This window comes from Alexandromys fortis, unplaced genomic scaffold (genome assembly GCF_014885135.2).
Source record: "Alexandromys fortis isolate MF-2015 unplaced genomic scaffold, M_Fortis_MF-2015_v1.1 scaffold_109, whole genome shotgun sequence".
NCBI lineage: Eukaryota > Metazoa > Chordata > Mammalia > Rodentia > Cricetidae > Alexandromys > Alexandromys fortis.
Window position 1 is genome coordinate 3,688,239 of NW_026068005.1, and position 21,300 is coordinate 3,709,538.

Here is a 21,300-nt window from a genome sequence, read left to right on the forward strand (position 1 = left end):
TAAAACAAATAGTATATATAACAAATCGTGCCGGGCGGTGGTGGCGCACGCCTTTAATCCCAGCACTTGGGAGGCAGAGGCAGGCGGATCTCTGTGAGTTCGAGACCAGCATGGTCTACAGAGCTAGTTTCAGGACAGGCTTCAAAGTCACAGAGAAACCCTATCTCTAAAAACAAACAAACAAACAAACAAAAAAACAAATAGTGAACTTATGAGGCTATGACCAGAAGTATACCAAAGTCATCACTTTGCCTATGAATTTAAGAGTTATAGCTAAATTCAATAATTTTTGAAATTAATACTTCAGGACACTTTTTTGTTTGTTTATCATATGTATGTATGTATCTATCTATCATTATCTATCGATGTGTGTATGTATGTATGTATGTATGTATCTATCTATCTATCTATCTATCTATCTATCTATCTATCTATCTGTCATCTATCTATCTATCTATCTATCTATCTATCTATCTATCTACCTATCTATCTTCTATCTTCATTCCTATGTGTGTCATAGCATGAATGTCAGAAGAAAACCTACAGGACTTGTTTCTTTCCTTTTATAATGTGGGATTGAACTCAGGTCCTCAGACTTCAGGATTTAAAGTCACCACCTCTACAGTGAGTGGAGTGATGCTGCAGGAGGACAATGCTGATTGGCCGAAAGCAGGCAGTAAGTAGAGCTTGTTTAATTATTGGGGTTGTGGAGGCTCATGCACTGTATCCGCTAGGCTGGAAGCCAGGGAGCCTGAAGGCATCTTCTTATGCTTGTCTTCTTTGGAGCTGGTGTTACAGGCATGGTAAGGACACCTAGATTGGTATTGGACACTGCCTGCCATCATAACTCCAGTCCTCATGACTGTGTCACAAGGGATCTTACCTCTGATCCTTGTCTCCATCCCCAGCACTGAGATACTCATTTGAAAGTAACTGAGTTCAGGTGTTTACCCACTCATCACACATGAGAAATATGGCTACCAGTCTTATGGAAACAGATGAGCACCAAACTGCCAATGAAAAAAGGAAGGGAGCAAAATATAGAATCAGATGACTCCCTCAAAGAACACCACAAGAAACATTTGAGTGCCTATTCCTCCTGAGAAGATAATCAATTCTATTGAAGTTAAAACAATCAAGCATTTTATTACATATGGTCCAGTGAATATCTAAAACAAGGATTTCGGTTATGAAGTACCCTCATTCAGATCCCAACACCTATATCAGGGAACTTACAACTACATACAACTCCAGGTCCAGGGAGTCTGAGTCTGATGTCCCCTTCTGGCCCTAACACACACACACACACACACACACACACACACACACACACATCATTAAAAACACAAAATATTTAAGATAAGAGGTTAACTGGATACATCTTAGCACACCCACCCCTTCACTACATTTGTATTGATATTTTATGAATCCCCTCTGTGTGCAAATGCTCACACCGTGGCTTTTTAGTCTCTGGAACTTATATTCAGGATGCTATAGATTATAAGGCATTTGTCCTTTATTACTGGTTTCTTTAAAATTTTATTTTTTGTTTTATATAATATATTGGATCTTAGTTTCTTCCAGATAATAAAAAGAAAGAAAAGAAAACCTTACCAGCTTGCATGTTGCTTTCAGTGATAAAAATTTTATCAGCAGTTAAACATTTATTCACCCACTCCATTCTCTCAGTCATTTGAGGTGGTTCATCACAAACTCAAGTAAATTTTGAAGGACCATGAAAGAATAAACTGTCAAGGATAGAATTAAAAAAGAGTTCTAATAAGCAGCCTACAATATGAGGACAGTAGAAGGCTAACACAAACAGTAACTAATTCTAACACAGGGAGGAGGTGCTGCAATGTTTATCTGCTGTGCTTCATCAGTCACCAGGAAAGAACTGCAGACTGTACGTGAGTTCCTCTGCCCTGGTGCTGGGTGCTTTCTGAATATGGAGTTCTGTGTGGAGCTGTGACGGTGGAGCTGTGATGTCTGATCCTGACCCAGGAGGCTGAAGAGGAGGCTCAGCAGTTAGGAACACCGTCTGTTTTTACAGGGCAGGAGTGTTCATTTCCCAACATCTGTGCTGAATGTCCCTTGACCTGCTTATAATTCCAGATCTGGGGGATTAACATCCTCTTCTGATGACCACGAACATCTGCACTTATATGAACACACACATACACAAAGATGTAAAAAGTGCAAAAATCCTCAAAGATTGTAAAATGTCCAAGCTATTCCGGAATGCCTTGAACGCAGTAAGTGGTGTCCAAGGCTGCTGTCTTTGCTTCACTTGTCTCAGGAGTCAATGGGAATTGCTCTAGCCCTTCCAGCCTGCCTCATGACTCCTCCTCTTACCCTAGTATGCTTCCAGCTTCCAGTGCTCATTACACCCACTGCCATTTAAATTCTTTTTAAAATGTTGCCTTTCCTAAGATAAAAAATTATATTTATTTTATTTGTGTTGAGGAGATGGTGCACACTCCTTCCATTGTGCTTGTGAGGAGGTCAGAAGAAATCTTGTGGGACCTAGTGCTCTCTTTTCACCACTTGCATTCCAGAGATGACTCATTTAGAATGAACAAAATGTGTGTTTTTGAGTGTGAGTGTGTGTGGTGTGTGTGTTTGCCTGTGTCAGTGTGTTGTTATATATATATATATATATATAGGTGCATTATATATATGTACACATATAACATGCATATATACATGTGTATAAGTTAAATGTGTATGTGGTGTGTATGTGTGTATGTATATTTCCAGATGTTGTTTCCATAAATGCAGAGTTCTCACTCATGTGTATGCAGGATGTGTGCTGCATGTGGACTCTTGAAGGCTAACGATTGGCATCTGTGTCTTCTTCAATTGTTCCTCATCTTTTTGGGGTGGCAAGGTCTTCACTCAACTTGAATTTTTTAATTTGAGCAGATATCTGGACAGTGAGTTCCTCAGATCCTCCTGTCTCACCTCACCAGCCCTGGAATTGCAAGTGCACCCCACTATGCCGAGAACTTGACATGGGTTCCAGAGATCTCTCTCAGGTCTATATGCTGCAGAGCAGCACTTTACTGAGTCACCTCCACACCCTCCGTCCATGATCTGTTTTAATAGCCTAGGAAACAAAGTGATTTATTTTAGATGCTGGATAAAGGTGTCCAGAAAGAGAGCTGGGAGGGAGGCTGGCCGTCATGAGCAGGAAGCCGGGAGGCAGCATTGTGATAGTTTCCTCCTATATTTACTATGTATTTGCCTATCTGTTACAGGTTCAATTCAGAACACCTGGAACAATTTGCTTCAATGACATTTGCTTGTCATCCCTTTTGTCATTGTTTGAACAGAAAGGAGGCCAAGATGTTCTAACAGTAACTGAGCCACCTCTAGGTTCATCTTAGCACAGTCATGAAGAGAGAAGAGATAGAGGCAGGAGCTGCAAGTCAGACTACAGAGGCCTGAAAGAGAAACCTTTATGAAGTTTGGTGGAAAGTTTCAGGGACACACAAAGAAGTAAACCTTTATTTTGAAGATGTTTTAAATTACGTGTATGTGTAGGTGTGGAAGGTGTGTACCTAGAGAACAAGTGCCTTCAGAAGACAGAGAAGACTTTGGTTCCCCTTAAGTTGGAGTTACAGATAATTGTGTACTGAGCATTAAGTCCTCTGCAAGAGCAGCCTTTGTTCTTGCTAACCAAAACATAGCCCCAGCCCCAAGAAGCAGGTCAGATTGGACACTATTCACTTACATTTCCTATAGAATGCTTGGTAGCTTTCTCCCATGTCCCCAACCATCCTGGGGAGCTGTCTGAAGATAGTCTCTACTTGGTATTTGTGGGTTCTGCTTTACTGCATTTGACCCTTTTCATTGCCCATTTCCCTTCCTTTCTTTCTCTCCTTCATTGAGTGGTTTGTCCAGTTGTCTTACTTGCTCTCCGTCTGACATGCTATATCTTTCTAGGACATTCCTTCTTTATCTTTTATCCATGCTTTCTTACTCAAAAATATCTCTGTGCTTTTGTAATGAATAAATTTGCTCAGGGTGCCTGGATAAATTATGATTTCTCTCCCTCTATCTCATACACACACACACACACACACACACACACACACACAATCAAGTTTTATTCATTGCTCTTCTTACAGGCAAATTCTCACAAAAATTTCCTCTATCCATACTGCTGGTTGGATAAGCAGCAAACAGTCTGTGTACACAGCAAACACTATAGGGAATAATAAGGAGCCTACTTAATACAGAGGGAATGAAATAATGAGCTAATAAAATTTCTCCATGGAGTATACACCCCTACCACCCAATTCCAATCAGGGCCCTAAAGCCTGTGCTTTCAGTCATCACAAAACTTTCCAAAGATGCTTTGTGAAAATTCATGTTTCTAGACATAAGCAGCATGGCTCAATAATTGTACAGGAACTGTTTCTCAGGTCATAGGATGCTGGCCTTGTAAGCACGAAGCCCTGTGTTTTCTCTATCTGGTGATGGTAGTGCTTGCCTATCATTCAAGTGGGAGCTGGAGGATCAGGAGTTCAAAGCCAGTTTCTGCTATATAATGAGATCAGTGCTAGCTTGGGTTTATGAAACACTGTCTCATAAAAAATGTTCAAAGAGAGGGTATTGGGAATCTTGAGCCTACAATAAGAAATTATGAAAAATCTTGAACTTCAAGAGAATTGATGCTTTTACTGCACTCAGTTCTGATCAACATTTTTATGTTAGACTTCCATTTTCATTTCTTTTCTATCACTGTAATAAGACACCATGATCACACTGTTTCTGAGGGAGAGAGTCTATGATCATTATGGCAGGAAGCATGACAGAAGGTATACATGCATGGCCCTGAGGCTGTATCTGAGAGCTCACATCTAGATGCACAAACATGAGGCAAAGAGAGCAAATTGGGAATGGCATTTCAATCCTTATACCTATTTTCCCCCATGGTGACACACCTTCTCCAGTAAGGCCACATCCTCTAACCCTTCCCAAACAGTTCCACCAGCTGGAGATTAAATATACAAACATATGTGGGCCATTCTCATTCAAACCACAACAGTTAAAGATACATGATTTGTGCTTTAATTTATATTCTAATCAGCATAAAGGTGGCCCACCAATCCAAATGACTGGAAGTTAAGGAGAACAAAGATAACTTATCTATATTGTGCCCTTTCAGATAGTCACAGCATACAACTTCCTGGACAGTAGAGATGTGTTCCAAATGAACTATGGCAAAATCAGTTGCATAAGGAAGAGAGGCACTGGGGCCTAAATAATAGTTTCTAATGACCCAGATGTGACATGCTACCACAGACACCCCCAGTTACAGATGACCTGTATGGTCTTAACAAAAACTTACTTCATTATCCTGAATTCCATCTATATTTTTTATAATAAAAGCACATTAAACCAGTGATATGTAGGCACATAAGAGTTTGCCAAGAGTTATTATCAATAGAAAAATCAATTCAGAACTTTACATTGTGGATGAAGTTGCTCCATTTTTTTTACATCTAGAGAGAGCCCAAGCACTGCCACCCATTCAAGAAAAAGTACTCAAGGTACCTGATTTCACCAAAACTTTTAGAACACATATTAAAAAAATAAATCCCTTTATAGTGAAAACTGTGCAGTCCATCTCTACATCCCCCTCCCTCTCCTTCCTTCTCTCTCTTCCATCATGGTTTCTTTTCTTTTTAACTTCTCACTTGTCTATGAGTCATTTCATAAAGTTTATGCAGTGATTGCTCCTGCTTATTGGGGTGGTTTGCAAGAATTGCACATGTTTTTATACACTACTTTATATTCAATTACATTCTCTCAAACAACAAACTGTTTGGTAGCTAGACTATACCTCTCAGCCCTGAGTAAATTTGTGGTGACATTACAGCAATCTTTTTCTTTTTGAAGTAGAAGTTTCCAGGCTCTTGGTAAGTGAAAATTTAGGTTTTCTTTAGTCTCAATTTCCACAAGATTGGAGAATCAATCAATCCACTGAAACAACCAGAAGAAAAATCACGGCTGTATGTGAACTGACTGAAAGATTGGTAGAAAGAAAAGCACAAAGATATCTTTAGGAATATAGCTGATAATAGCAAGTCACCAAACATTCACTGTATAGATGTGACCATACCATGCATTTTACACTGAATTGAGGGAGGGCCAAGGTAAAGATTTGTGAAGAGAAAAGTGATCAGATTGTGATTTAGCAGTTTGAACTATATATTTCTATGATGGGAAGGAGGGTAAGATGGGAGGATGAAGGTAGAAACTGATGCTAAGACTTGTGCTTATAGAAAAAAGTAAGAATAAAGTGGGGTGGGGGATCTAGAGATAAGGACTGGGAAGTAGATCAAACATATCATGTAGAATTGCATTTTGAGGAATACTGACCATTCTACTTTGGATAGGCTCAGATAAAAATGGAATAAACACAGAAGGATTGGGGCAAATGGGCAGGGAAGATAAGGGTTCTCCTGTGGACATTTAAAACAGCAAGTAAAATTAAGTTGTTCTAGATAGAAAAAGTCAATAGTACTAAATGAAAAGGACATGTCAGGTAGGAGCTGAACTTCACTGTATCTTTTTCAGGATATTTTTTTGTTTGTGTGTGTGTGTGTATTTCTATATGTGAGAATGTGGATACTGGTGTGCTATGGTATGTCATTACCTCTGATTTTTTTTTACAGCTTCATTAAGACAGGGTCTCTTTGTTATTTGACAATGATGTGGGATTCCCTTCTGTATGCTGTGAATATGTGTTATTACCACTCGTTAGTAAAGATGCTAGTTTGGCCCATGGAAGGGCAGCATTATATCAAGGAGAGAAATCTAAACAGAGATAGAGGAGGATAGAAGGCAGAGTCAGGGGGATGCCAGGAAACTGACAAAAGAGAAAGATGCCAGAAACACTTTGGAGAAAACTATGCCCAAATTCCAAAAATGATTATTTATAAATGTTTATTTTAATTTTAAAAGGTCACAGTCAATTTCTAAAAAAAATAAGGGGGATAAGATATAGAAATGAATACTTTGTATTGGTATGGAGCTTGGTCTATTGATAAAATTTGAGACTAACTTTGTTACACTGTGTATATGCTTTTCTGCTCTTGTTTAAGGTATTGTGTTCATGCAGTTCATTTAAAATGTAATGTATAGTTTAGAGATCCAGATTAATAGATAGTCATTTGTAATGATCAAACTTTTAATTATGTTAGTTAGGTTTTCTATATAAAGAGAGATTTATTTCAGTTAGATAGGTAATATTTAACACTTCAGAGACCTACAGAATATGACCTTTTTGACAGTGACACATATCTTCTTCTGGCAGAAACAATTATTTCATAGAGGTTGATAGACACTAAAGAAATTCATGGAATTTGCCTTCAATGTGACAAGGCTAGCCATTTTGAGCAAGGAACTGCTTTTACCTCAACTGCTTGATAGTATACTGTATAAGCTGGAATGTAGGACCCTCAATGACTACTGAACTTGCCTAAAGAAGGTGAGGCAGCTCTTCATGGTTCCTGCTTCATAAAAGAGTCTGCCAGACATTCTGCAGGATACAGAAGAAAGTGACTAGCAAACTGCCAATATAGGTGAAAGAGTCTTTCAAATTTTCTATTTCATGGAAAATTTTGTCTGATACTTTGGGTCTGTAGGCTGAAGATGGATAACCCAATGTTACAGAAGGGCTTTGGGTGACTGTCCAGGCAGCAAGATGACTCTAAATTTTAGAGTTCTGGAAGTTGCTTACAATGCACTTCCTATTTACTTAGGTAATATTATATCCTTCTGGGATCTTTGATGGAATTGAAGACAGATAGTTATAGTTACAATTTTCTTTATTTATAAAAAAAGATAAATTAGATATTGAACTTTAGACCCACAAATATAAAATAGATGATAGAATATTCTCTTTAATTTTTCCAGATACAAATAGACTAAATATTGTAACTGTAATTCTTGCCTGATACCTGTTTTGTTGTATGTAATTCTACTATGTTAAAGTTAAAACCTTGCTTTTTATTTAGACAGAAAAGGAGAGATGATGTGGGATTCCCTTCTGTATGCTGTGAATATATTTAATTAGTATTGGTTAATAAAGAAATGGTTTTGGCTTATGGCAGGAGAGAATATAGGTAGGCAGGAAAACTAAACTGAATGCAAGGAGAAAGAAGACAGAGTCAAGCAGATGCCATGTAGGTGCTGAAGGAGAAAAATGCCAGACAGAACCTTACCTATAAACCATAACCTTATGTAGATACACATATTAATAGAAATGGGTAAATTTAAGAGGTAAGAGCTAGCTAGGAATATGCCTGAACCATTGGCCAAACAATGTTATAAGTAATAGTTTCTGTGTGATTCTTTGGGTCTACGTACCCAGAAAATGAAGGAACAACTTCTGCTTTCATGCCTCTTCTGGGGAATTCTGTCTCCACCTCATATCTTCCCCGAATAGAAATGCTGAACCTAAATCTAGGCTGGTAAAGAGTTAACCTCAGTGATCCTTTTGTTTTTGCTTACCCAAGTCCCTAAGAGCATCGAGTTTACAGGCATATATACAGTCCTACCAGCTTGCAATGTGGGTTCTGGGGATTTGAACTCAGGTTCCTATGTTTACACAAAAAGCACTGATGCCTGTCTACTGGGTCATCTTTCCATATACATACCAACGCTATCATATGATATGTACTATTATTGATTGATATCTATTACTCAAGAATTTTTGGAGTCATTGAAAATATTCTCTTTTGTTTCTAGCTTCTTTCAGAGTAATTTCAGTAATCATCTATATTTTTCACTGATAATTTGTTCTTTTAGTAGTAGAGTTTGGATATAGTTTTTAATTGACTAAAGAATGTTTGTTTGCTTGTGTTTAAATTTATGGTTTTTCTATATACCAAAATAAGATTGTTCCCCACATTGGTTTTAGTTTTTAGAAGACTAAAGTTTAGTTTTTATGTTAAAGTCTATTGTTTGTATAGATTTAAAGCATTCCCTTTTCCATTTAATTATTTAGAAGTTTTTTTTTTAACATTTTTTAACAGACTGTCTTGAGTCTGAATCTAATAGATTTTGTGTTTGTTTTGAGATTGGGTTCTTATTTTAATTTTTTTCATTTATTTTACATACCAACTACAGTTTCACCTCCCTCCTCTCCTCCTGTCCCTTCCCCTCACCTCCAGTCTACCCATTCATCCACTCTTCTTCCCTTCAAGGGGCAGGCCTCCCATGGAAGTCAACAGAGTTAAGTCAGGACCAAGCTCCTTCCCTTGCATCAAGCCTGAGTGAGGCTTCTCAGCATGGGAAATAGTTTAAAAAAAACAGGTTATAAGCCAGGAATAGGTTCTGGTCTCACTGCTAAGTGCCCCACAAATACACCAAGCTCCATAAATGTTACCCATATGCAGAGGGCCTAGGCCAACCCCATGCAGGCTACCCAGTTGTTGATCCAGAGTCCATGAGCTCCCACAAGCTGAGGTTAGAAGTCTCTGTGGGCTCCCCTATTGTGATTTTGATCCCCTTGCTTATCTGATCATTCCTCCCTCTTTTCAATTGGATTCCCAGAGTTTAGCCCAGTTCTTGGCTGCATCTGCTTCCATCAGTTACTGGATAAAGGTTCTATGATGATAATTAGATAGTCACCAATCTAATTAGATAATAAGGCAGTTCGGAAACCCTCTCCACTTTTGCTAGGAATTTTATCTGGGGTCATCCTTGTAGATTCTTGGGAGTTTTCCTGGCACCAGGTTTCTCCCTAACTTCAAATGCCCCTCCCACATCAAGATATCTCTTTCATTATTCTCCACTTCCATCCTGCCCTCAACTGGACCAACCTGATCCCTCATGTTCCCATTCCCCATCCCCTCCAGTCCACAGTTTACCCAGGAGACCTCATCTATTTCTCCTTCCCAGGAAAATTCATGTATACCTCTTTGGGTCATCAGATTCTTTGGGGATGTGGATTGTAGGCTATTTATCCAGTGCTTTATGTTTAATATCCACTTATGAGTGAGTACATACAATGTTTATCTTTCTGGGTCTGGGTTACATCACTCTGTATGATTTTTTTTCTAGTTCTATCCATTTACCTGCAAATTTCATGCTGTCAATTTTTTTCTTCCACTGAGAAATACTCTTTTGTGCAAATGCCCCACATTTTCTTTATCCATTCTTTGGTTGAGCGGAATCTAGGCTGTTTCCAGGTTCTGGCTAATATAAATAGTGTTTCTATGAACATAGTTGAGCAAGTTTCCTTGTGGTATGATGGAGCGTATTTTTTGGGGTTGGGGGGTATATGCCCAAAAGTGGTATAGCTGGGTCTTGAGGTAGATTGATTGCCAATTTTATGAGAAACTGCCATATTGATTTTCAAAGTGGCTTCACAAATTTGCATTCCCACCAGCAGTGAAGGAGTGTTCCCCTTACTCTGCATCCTCTCTAACATAGCCTGTCATTAGTGTTTTTGTTCATAGCCATTCTGACAGGAGTAACATTGTATCTCAGAGTCATTTTGATTTGCATTTCCTTGATGACTAAGGATGTTCAACAGTTCTTCAAGTGTATTTTGACTTTGTAAGATTCTTCTCTTTAGAATTTTCTGTTTACATCTGTACCCCATTTTTTAAATTGGATTATTTGGTGTTTGATGTCTAGTTTCTCGAGTTTATTATATATTTTAGAAATAAGCCCTTTTGTCAAATGTGGTGTTGGTGAAAATTTTTCCCCCATTCTGTAGGTTGTCATTTTGTCTTATTGACTGTGTCCTTTGCCTTACAGAAGCTTTTTAGTTTCAGAAGATCCTATTTATTAATTGTTGATCTCAGTGTCTGTGCTACTGGTGTTATATTCAGCAACTTGTCTCTTGTGCCAATTTATTCAATACTATTTCCCACTTTCTCTTCTCCCAGGTTCAGTGTAGCTGGATTTATGCTGAGGTCATTGATCCACTTGGACTTGAGTTTTGTGCAGAGTGATAGATATGGATCAATTTGCAATTTTTACATGCAAACATCCAGTTATGCCAGCACCACTTGTTGAAGATGCTTTCTTTATTCCATTGTATAATTTTGTCTTCTTTGTCAAAAATCAAGTATCTTAGGTATGTAAATTTATATCAGTGTCTTTGATTCAATTCCATTGTTCCACCTGTCTGTTTTAATTCTAGTACCATGCTGTTTTTATTACTATAGCTCTATAGTAGAGCTTGAAGTCAGGCATGGCGATACTTCCAAATGTTCCTTTAGTATATAGGATTGATTTAACTATCCTGATTTTTTTCCATATGAAATTGAATATTGTTCTTTCAAGGTCTGTGAAGAATTGTGTTGGAATTTTGGTAGGGATTTTATTGAATCTATAGATTACTCTTTGGTAAGGTTGCCATTTTTTACTATCTTAATCCTACTGATCCATGTGACAGAGTTCTTCTGCATCTCAAGTGAACCTGGGACTTATTTACTTATTTTTTATTTATTCATTTATTGCATAAGTACATGTCCAAGGCATAAACACCATGGTGTACATAGTGAGGTCATAGAACAACTTATGGGAGTTGATTCTTTCCATTCACTATAAAGTACCCAAGGGTCAAATCAGACCATCGGTTTTGGCAGCAAACACCTGTATCCACTGAACCATCTCATTGGTCCTGGCCTAGAACTGAAAATGTTCCTAAATTGCCCCTCCTTCTGTCTCCACTGGTACACATCATCATGACCAGGTTATAGGCTTTTGTATATAGAACCCAGTGCTCTCTCTTTCTGCATGTAAGGCAGGCATTCAGCCAAGTGAGTACATCACTAAACCCTTTCACTATTTTTAGTGTTAATTATATATTTTCTTTGGGGTTTGCTAAGCTTCCTTTAGGGCTTAATTTATTTTTTCAGTCAAAATGGAAAATTTCGCATCACTACATATTCAAATGCCCATCTTCTTGCCAGTATTATCTCCTCTAAGACTCTGGGTATGCATCAGTGAGATTGCACAGTGAGTGACCTATAGGCCACCTAGGGGCTATTGTATTTTTAATCTTTTGCTTTATGTATCAATTCTGTAATTTCTATCAATCCACTTTTAAGTCATCCAATTACCATTTTTCTGCAATATTCTCTCTTCTATTAATCCTATAAGATGACCTTAGAGTTTAAATATTATATGTTTCCATTCTATAATTTTCCTTTAGTTCTTTTAGGCAGATCTATCCTTCATTTGAGAGTTCATTTGTTCATTCATGTATGTTGTCATAGAATATTTCATTCAGATGTTTGTAAGTCCTTTCCCCAGACTTCAACTTTCAATCTCTTCTATGAACCCTTTCCCTCTGCTATATTTTCCCTGATTATGAAAGAAAGCTCAGGATCTCACAATGATGAGAATCATAAAAATATAATATAATCATGATTTGCCATTTCATATCCACAGGCAATTTAGATGTGCCTGGCATCATTATTTATTCTGAGCCAGTGTTTAATGTCTCTATAATAACCTTTCTATGTGATGTTGGTATAGGATGGAAGCATCAGCTGTTTAACAGGGTAACACAACATTATGATTGCCCACAATCATGAAAAGAAGTGATGCACAAATATTTAAAGTTGAATTCTGCCTTATTTGTTAACCAAGAATGCCAAGGACAGATGAAGCAATGCACTGAGGAAATATTACTTTAATATAATCTCTTCGACCTGTGTATTCAGGAGCAGAAGCCTGGAAGCAGCAGTAACTTTGACAGAGTGGCTTCTTAAACTAGACGTGTGGTACTTTTACTTGTGAGTTATCTAGAATAAAAGGGTTTTGTTAAAATGCAAAAAAAAAGAGGGAAAATTCAGGATCAAAAACAGGCATCCTAAGAAACCAGTGAGATGACTCACCAGGTAATCATGCCTGAGTCATGCCTGATAGAGTTTCATCACTGGGACCCACAGGAAAGGAGAGAAAAAAACCATAGATTATCTCCAAACATCCATAATAACTAAGCAAATGTAATAATAATAATTATAGTAACCAAGACACCTCAACAAAAATGGGTAACCATTTCCCTGTGCCTCTTCCTGCTTGTACTTATCTGATAGATTCGGGTTGTAGCCAATTACCCAGACTTCCTTCATAAAACCTACTCGGAGATTTTCTAGGGTATTCAATCACATTTATTTATATTTAGCACACTTACTATAATTATTCAGTATTTATTAAAGCTAGCATGTTCTTGGTATTCTCAGACAGTGTAGTAGGTGGGCAAAGACATGGCTTTTGTTGATGAAGTCTGAATAGCAATTAGGAAATTGTTTCATGCTGTTAACTTCACAATTGCACGGGTACTACTGACTGCTAAAATCTACTCTTGCTTTCTGAGTTCCCAAACAAGCTTCTGTCAGATACTGTATTGCTAACACTAGACATTCCTTAATCTCTTAGTCTCACTGTGGAGGTTCATATTGATCACCAACTTGATGAGGTCTGTCTAGTGTCACTTGGACTGCCTCGGGTGTGGGGAGTTTCTAGATTGGATTAAGTGAGGTAGGCAGACCCACCATAAATGTGAATGGCTTTATCCCACAAGCTGGCCTCTAGGATTGGATATAAGGGAGAAAGGCGGTGAGTAGCATTCTTCTCTCACTACCTCCTGATTGCGGATGCCATGTGACCAGCTGTTTCATACTCAATTCTTCCCCTAGGTAGTGCAAAGACCTATGCTCCAAATTTGTGGACAGAAACAAACCCATTATTCCTCAACTTGCTTCTTTAGGGTTTTATTTTATGTTCATTTGTATTTTTGTTTTTTGCTTTTATCTGCCATAGCAATGAGAAAAGTAACGAATGAGTTCACTTTTTAGTTAAATCGTGATAGGCATCTATAAATTGTACCCTTTAGATGCGGCATCACATTTGATTTATACTTTTCAAAGGGCCTGGGGCAGAGGGTGGGTCTTCTAAGTTCATGGTTCCCACACATACCACCGAGAGACTCCATTTGAAGTTTTAATGATAGCCTAAGCAGCACGCTGAAAGGCAGCCAATAACATCCATCTTTTTAAATAAGTAAGCTGCAGGGCTGAAATAACTTTGGCTTTATTGCTTTTAAACTTCATGGAGCCCGGGTTAAGCTCTTGGCTATGTTACATCTGAGAAATACAGACCTCATTTCACCTGTTCCACACAGCAGCTGCGGTTTTATTTGGAAAATTGATGAGGGCATTAAGTTTTGAACTCGTGTTGATTCTAATGTAAATAAATGCCTTCATGACTTCATAGTTGGGAGTGCCACTAATCCAGGCCTTAAAATTAAGGGTTATCTTGTTGATTGGGGGAAAATTAAGGCAATCAACTTTCAAGGCTTTAATAAATGAGATTGAACATTTAAAAATCATTTGGAAGCTGGTTTTAAAAGGAGATGACTAGAAAATCAATAGCATTATAACACACCCAAGGAAGCAGAAGCATCTATATTCATTTTAAAGTTGTTTTCTTCTTCTGTTTGCATTGAATTTATTAATAAGGGTCTTAAAATAACTATATAAATAATTGAATATGCTTTAGTAAGAGAATGTTCACTGTATCTTTTGGTGGCAGTTCATGAAGAGAGAGACCCAAGAAGCTGAATTTCCAAAAGAAATGATAATTGAGGCTTACCAGACTTCATGTATATTCATGAAATCAAATGTTTTCTGAGGAAGTCAGAAGTACAAAAGGCTCAATCATATTCCTGGTTGTAATACTTGTTGGTATATATTATTGGTATGTTTTATTAAATTATGGAACTTGATGAGTTGACCTCAAAACTAGCTAAGATGAATACATCTTGGCATGCAAATTATTTCCTCTCTGCATTCCTTCTTGAAGACCATCCTAACTCACATTTATAGTCAGGGTATATACTAGAGAGATTTTGGGATAAATTCTATTTAGCATGTGATGAATTCTTGGATGTGATTTTAAACAAAAGTTATGGTCATTTCATAGTGTACAGGTGGCTGATTCTAACTCAGTCAGTACTTGGAACGCATTTTGAACTGTTAGCACAAAAAGACAAATGGACTCTGTATTTTGTTATGATTCTTTGCTTTTTGTTCAAAGCAGACTTCTGGGGTACTGCAGAATTGTTATTAGACATGGAGCAGTGGGGCTTGCAATTGATGCAATTTAAGCTATTGGCTTTGATCTCATGCATATTTAAGCAGATGGCCAATTATTAGTGTTTTGAATTATTAAAAGTAAAACCAACAGAACCACATACACTGGATTATCAATGTCAGTTTGTGTCCCCATTTATTGGTGCCTTGGACTGAGCAAGCACAGGACACTGTGGTGAATGAATCTCTGTCCTGATACAAGCATAAAAATTATTTCCACTTGTTCTAAGTTTACTGCATGGTGAACTCCATATTATGTTGTTAATTGTGAGACTCCTGTTTCATTTTAATAACAGTGGCAAAAAGAAATACCTTTAGTTTTTGGGTAAAACCATTAAGGCTGAAGGCTTGGTTGTGAGGGTAAAATTATAACATGGAATAAATAAGAGACTGATAATGCCACATGGCCCCCTTATGTCCCAGGTCCTAAGCTAGGTCTACTATTGCTTCTTTCTCATAATGAGTCATCCAGCTATGTATGCTGACCACAGATCCAGTACCCAGGGCATTGATGAACTGTGAGACTACTGGTCCTGTCTTCCATTGCTGGGCTCTACTTTCAACCTTATGGATCATACTGACCCAGGAAGTGTTCTGTCTAGTGAGGCATGGGGAAAGTGAGTAATGATTCTCTGAAGGAAAAGTCACGAGCAGGGCAGAAAGCTAATGCATTTTCTTAACCCTCATCTCTTCCAATCAGAACTTTAGTTAGCCCTTTAAATGGCTTCGTGGGGAAATCACCACCTCCAGGTACAAGGAATGCATGGAGGACAGGATAATGAAGAAAATGACCTTAGCATGGGCTAGAAGGACAGATAAGTCTCCCTGAGACCCCTTTCAGGCTTGAAGATTCTCTAGAAAATCTCCCTGGATGAAGCAAGAAAGCATGTTTATAACTCTGACTTATAACCAAAAAAATCGAATGTAGAATTAAGAAGGGATGAGGCTCATGGGATGTACTACTTCTGGGAGACACTGAACCACACCTTCTGGTTATTTTCCAATATATTGTAGGCAGTGCCCTCAATCACCTCCCATGTGACAAACTTTGAGCAATGCTTCCTCCTTGAGAAGACCATTGGTTTCTCAGCACCAGGCATTTCCGTGACAGGATATGGACACTTAGACACCAAGCACATACTCAGTCCAGGTGCTGCAAAGGAAAGCTTGTGCATAGCATGACTCACAGAGTCCACACGTCTGGCTTATGTATAAGGAGCTGATCAAAGTCGTACACAATGGGAAATTGCCCAAATATCACTTCCTAAAAGTTAGCTTTGAGCCAAATTTGCAAGCTTTCCTATCACCAGCTGTCTCAGGCCCGCTGTTTCCACTAACGCACACTACCACATCTGCAGCTATGTGAACACTGATTTGTAGAGAAGAACATATCCATATGTGAGGAAAGAAGGGTCATAGAGCACAATGCAAGAGGGGCTTTGCTCCTGTCTGTCTCCTGCTCAGACATTTATAGGACCCCAGGCCAGCTTTGCACTATGCCCCTGCTAGCTGTGCAAGGATGGCATGTTAGGACACGACGGCTGACTTCATTTATCTTCTCTCTCTCTCTCTAGAGTTTGAGTACTTACTGACAGCATTCTCTCTCTAATCCAGTTTGCTTTCTCTGGAGCAGTTCATTACACTTACCATAGGACTAAAAAAATGTCATGCTGGAGTCTTTGGTGACATTTAAACTGGATTTCCCCATCGGGTACTAACTGGAACCCCGAAGACATCAAATTTATCCTTTAATTGCATGAATGTTTTTATTGATGTTTTTGTATTTCATTAATTTTTGTTTTATTTTTTTTTCTATAAGCATCTCTGAGACAGGAAAATGCTTATATAGTCAAGGCTCAGGAAAGTGAAGGAACCAGATGCGAACACAATTACCTCCTGTTGGAAGAAAAACATTTCCATTGAAAAAATAGAGTTATTACTTCATAGCAAGAATTAACACAGATAGGCAATCTTAGCCCACATTTAAATAATCCTTGCTTTTGTGGTCTCTAGGGGAGTTCTGGCCAGAGCTCACTGCTCACTATATGGTATCAGACTCAAGGTTATGATAGTTTAGACAGGGCAAGAAGTTGAGAGTGATCAGAACTTGAAATTATTTGGGGAAGCAGCAATTATATTAGGATGAAAAGCCCTATTTGGTTACCAAATCAAGAGTGCATGATGAGGTGTGGGGAGACAGCTCAGAGAATGCGTTGTGAAAGCATGAGGAGCTGAGTTTGAATCCCTAGCACCTGTGTAAGAAGCTGGGCATAGTTGCTTCTGTGCCTGTGACCTTAGCACTGTGCAGGAGGGGAGGGGAGCAGAGACGGGAGAACTGCTGGCTATCAGCCTAGCTCCAGGTTCAATAAGAGAGCCTGTATCAAGGGCATAGGGCATAAAGTAAGAGAGCAGGACATCTGACATTGTTGAGCTTCCTCATGCACACACACCTGCACAAGAGAGAGAGAGAGAGAGAGGGAGAGGGAGAGGGAGAGGGAGAGGGAGAGGGAGAGGGAGAGGGAGAGGGAGAGGGAGAATCGTCCAGGAATGAAGTAGATCTCAAGCTATGATGGTGTGGGCATACTCAAGAAGGATGAAGTGAGTGGGGGTGGGGGATGGGTAGTAGAGCTCAGTACAAGGCAGAGATGCAATTATTTTTGCAGGAACCAGTTCTGGTATTCATTTTTAAATCTAAATTATTATAACGTATTTCCCCTTTGTTTGGAAAGAAGCTGTCAAATAACCGGGTGGGCTATCTCTTCCAAAGATGGTTTGAATTCAAAAGAAGGCTCAACTTCCTCGGGTTTTATTTTATTTGCTACTTCACAGCTGTTGAAACGCCCATTCAGGTGGGAGTGCTCGTCTTACAGAGACATATGACTGCAAAGGTTGTTTAATATTCAAGAAGGCCTTTTTCTTCAACATTGCGCCTTAATATATTGACTTGGGCCTCATTGAAAATCTGAGACTCAGGTTCCGTGATCTATATACTTAATAAACCTTTAAATAATGGAACAAGATAGACTGGAAGGGCCAGCTGTCTTTGTTCCTGCTTTATGCCTGCAGTTTTCTGGGAGTGAAGATTGGGAATGAGACTGATCTTGGCAGTGTTACAGAGCTAGGGAAGGTCTCTCATGTTCTCATACGGCTTCTTACCACTGTTGCCACTGCCTTTTTTTTTTCTTCCTGCTTAATGCTCTTACATGTCTCCAGGGTTTTTTTTTTTTTCTGTTTCTTCTATGAAGAATTTGCCTTCCTGGGGTTCATTAATACTTGAGAGTTATTTGTTCAGCTTTCAGGTTTTGTCTTCATATATATAGAGAAGGTTCTCATTTCTCATCTGATGCATTAAAATAGATACAGAAAGTGGAAGAGCATTGTGCTTTGAACGTGAAATGTCCTCCAAAGACTCGTGTGTTTGAACACTTAGTCCCAGCTGGTGGTGTTGTATGTGTATGAGAAGCTTGTAGAATCAGAGGTGGTAGAGCTTTGCTGGAGGGACGTGGTTACTTGTGGGCAGCGAGGTCAACCTTGCTGGTAACCTTGCTCCATTTCTTGATTATTCTACTTTCTCCCTGCAGATGCAAGGGACCAGCAGTATCCCGGCCACTCCTGCTACCATGTCTTACCCATGATGGCCTGCGTGTGCTCAAACTGTGAGCCAGCATAAACCCTTCCTCTCCTAAGCTGTTTTTCCCATGGTATTTTTGTCACAATAATGCAAAAGGAAGACAGGGAGGTATTCTGGATGGGGATAAAACAAGTGCAACATGAGCTGGTACCGAGGACAACTGTTTTATATGTCCTAGATTCCCAGTGTGAAGCCACTTCACACAGTGATCAGGTGGTGTCTCATATCTTTTCAGTTACTTACAAGAGTTCTACGCATCCAAATCCATATTCTCATATGTATACAGCAAGCAGTTAATGGACTGTGCCATCTCCCTGGTGATTAACAGAGAGTTTATAAACCCTTGCTGGACATCAGAATGGTTGAACATTTTGATTAAAGTTATAGATCCCTGTGTTCCTGGTTGAAAGGTGTTGCACGGAACCCTCCATAGTTAAGGGTATTTTCTATGATGAGTATACTTTGAGCAGATCACTCTGGAAGGCAGGACTTGAACCCAAAGGGGCAGACAGAAGCCAGTGAATGTCTTTCTAAGTTATATGTTATCAGTTTACACTATTCAGAAGGGTGGAAGAAGAGGGCCCTCTTTGTGAAATCAGAAGAGATGCTGTGAATCTTCAGTAGTTTAAATGCCTGTGCAGAAGGGAATGACTGTGGTTGGGAGAAGAGCCACATCCAAGGTACCCAAGACAAAGCCAGACACAGCACTAGAGGCTGGTGGCTGGGGAGGACAATTCTCCCATCCACCCTTAAAACATGGTAGTTTCTCTTGGCTCCATCTCTGCTTTTGGCAACAAGGAGCTGGCGTGATTTCTAGAATGTGCCTGTCTGTATTTTGAGTTACCTCTGCTAGACACTCACTGTGAATCTGGGTTTTCCAGGCCCCCACTTATCTACTCTGCAGTTCAAGGCCTCTGCCCTCCAGGCCATCCCACCGCTATACCACTCACAAGCAAGGGGTATTTTTTTTTTAAGTGGGAAAACTATTTTCCGACACTTGACACCAAGTATCGTACTCAGGTACAATTTCTCAAGCACACAATTGCAGTCCCAGTGAAGGCTAAGGCATAATTATGAAGGCTGTCTCTATATTTGCTGCCTACCCTGTAGTTAACAGGGAGGGATGGTCTCCTATTTTCTATTAAATGTTTTGAAAAAAAACCCAGAGACATGACAAGGTTCAGGCACCACGCAGAAATGGGGATTGGTGTGTCCTCACTTTGACAGGCAGGCACACGATTTAATTATCTACTTAGTATTATTTTTTGTGTTTTCTATAAAAAAAAAAAAAACAAGAATGACTTGGTTTCATGCACATAGAAGGAATGAAATTAGTTTGAGAACATGGCCAGCTTGCCTTTTTCTTATATTTTCCCATTTCAGTGATTATTATTCTCATTGTATGAAAAATGCATACAGTAAAAAAAGGACAGTATAAAGTGCAAAAAAGGTGAAAGACCCATGACCTCACAGTTCAGTTAAAAGTTCCACCAATCTTTGCATGCATTTTATTCAATCTTTTTAAAACTCATATTTACTTGTTTATTTACTGTGTATGAGTGTGTGTCTGCATTAGTTTGTAGACATCACATGTGTGCAGGTACCTGTGGAGACCAGAAGAGGACATGGGATTCCCCTGGAACTGGAGTTTCAGGCAGTTGTGAGCCACCCAATGTGGTTGCTGGCAAAGAAACTGAGGTCCTCTGCAAGAGCAATAAGCACTCTTACTGAATGACATCTCCAGCCCCATCCAGTCTTGTTTCATATACACATGCCAAAAGATTATATTATAAAAATTTTGCATTCTGAATATTTTTGTTTTATACCATATTATGAGAAAACATCCATTATTGCTGTAAGAATATTATGTTTTAAATAATTTCAATTATTTGTCGATGGCTTCTTATAAATCAATAACTCACATAAAATATTAATTATCCCTATCTAAAATTGTTAATAGTGCTTACGTCAATATGACGTGACCACAGAGACAGAAATAAAGCCTCAAGTCCTGGCTCTGAAACTAGATTTGAGCATGTAAATAAATCACTTAAAAATTGAGGGGGGAGAGTAGAAAATATAATTCATGCTGTCTTGCTTGTTTTCCAAATTATCCCTGCTCCATCTTCCCAAGAACAAGCTGTGTCACACACCAGTAGTACACACTCTTCCTCAAGTTTCTCTAAATTTGCAATTTCATCCATTCACACATTTCCTTTTTGAACTCAATTTCATTGTTCAGGGCAGATATGAATCTGGTACCAAACTCCTCACTATTTTGCTTTCTCTGGGGTTCTGTCTTATCCAGGATCCACATCAACACCATGTGGGGACACATTTACATACTGGGGTCCTGCAGACATCCCTCTTCTGCCTTTGCAATCCCAGTAACTGCCTCTCACATCTTCAAACAAGCACCTCCCTTTCTGCAGTGCAGTTATGTCTCTTCTTTTTTTTTCTTTATTCTTTTTTTAAATATAATTTTTTATTGAAAAAAAAATTTTTCCGCCTCCTCCCCGCCTCCCATTTCCC